The following is a 989-nucleotide window of genomic DNA, read 5'->3' as shown; positions in this document are numbered from 1 at the left end:
TGACAAAGAAACATAAAACTTCTATCCAAGGATGGGGACAAGGGAGAGTTAAATGAAATATAATTCCAGAAACATTGTATGATTCCCTAAAAAAATATCAAGCTGTTGTTGATAAGTGGCAGACCCTGGAAAAATAGTTACTTTGTTTATTCCACTCTAGGAAATTATCTCAGCTACATTATATGTTATATAAAATATATAATATATAAAAATATAATATATATATATATATATTGTTTCTTTCCCATGCAATTGTTGCTAAGACACTCATTAGTGACCATCATTTGAAGTAGCGCTCCTCCAAGTTTGACTCCGGGATCCAGTATTCCCTTTCATCTGACAGACACATCATCACCGGTAGCCTCCCTAAGGCTGCTGTAAGTGGCAAATCCATGCTCTCCAAAGCACAACTCAAAGGCAAGTCTCAGTCTTGGCATCATTAGCCAGCACCTGCTGGCCAGGTCTAGTTTTGTGTGGGGTTGAAAACAAAAAACAGCTTTTCTTTCCAAAATTACCATTAATTGATACCATTTGAAGAAAAAATTCACCCAGAGTCTAATCCGCAAAGACGACCTACTACTAACATCCCAACACAGATTTCTTTAGAATTTTACTTTTTGCTCATGAACACACAGGAAAATGGATGCAAAAATATCTACCACGTAAAGTGACAATATTAATACTATTTTGTGACTACATTTATACCTTAAAAAATATACAGTGGTTCCATCCCTGGGCATTCAAACACACATGTGAAACTCAAACCCAGTCTCTCTCCATGAGCTTTTATTAAATAGACAATTGGGCCGGGCAGTGGTGGCTCACGCCTTTAATCCCAGCACTCGGGAGGCAGAGGCAGGCGGATCTCTGTGAGTTCGAGGCCATCCTGGTCTACAAGAGCTAGTTCCAGGACAGGCTCCAAAGCCACAGAAAAATCCTGTCTCAAAAAACCAAAAAAAGTTTGCATTCCCACCAGCAATGGATGAGGG

At 39.1% G+C, this 989-nt stretch overlaps 1 protein-coding gene across 3 annotated transcripts in view; it reads right to left on the bottom strand.

Moving 5' to 3' along the window:
• The window catches only part of Hecw2 (HECT, C2 and WW domain containing E3 ubiquitin protein ligase 2), a 302,139-nt gene that overhangs the window by 257,262 nt on the left and 43,888 nt on the right, over window positions 1-989 (bottom strand). The window lies entirely within an intron of this gene.

Source organism: Microtus ochrogaster, unplaced genomic scaffold, assembly GCF_000317375.1.
Source record: "Microtus ochrogaster isolate Prairie Vole_2 unplaced genomic scaffold, MicOch1.0 UNK8, whole genome shotgun sequence".
Lineage (NCBI taxonomy): Eukaryota > Metazoa > Chordata > Mammalia > Rodentia > Cricetidae > Microtus > Microtus ochrogaster.
This window is presented reverse-complemented; position numbering and strand designations above follow the sequence as displayed.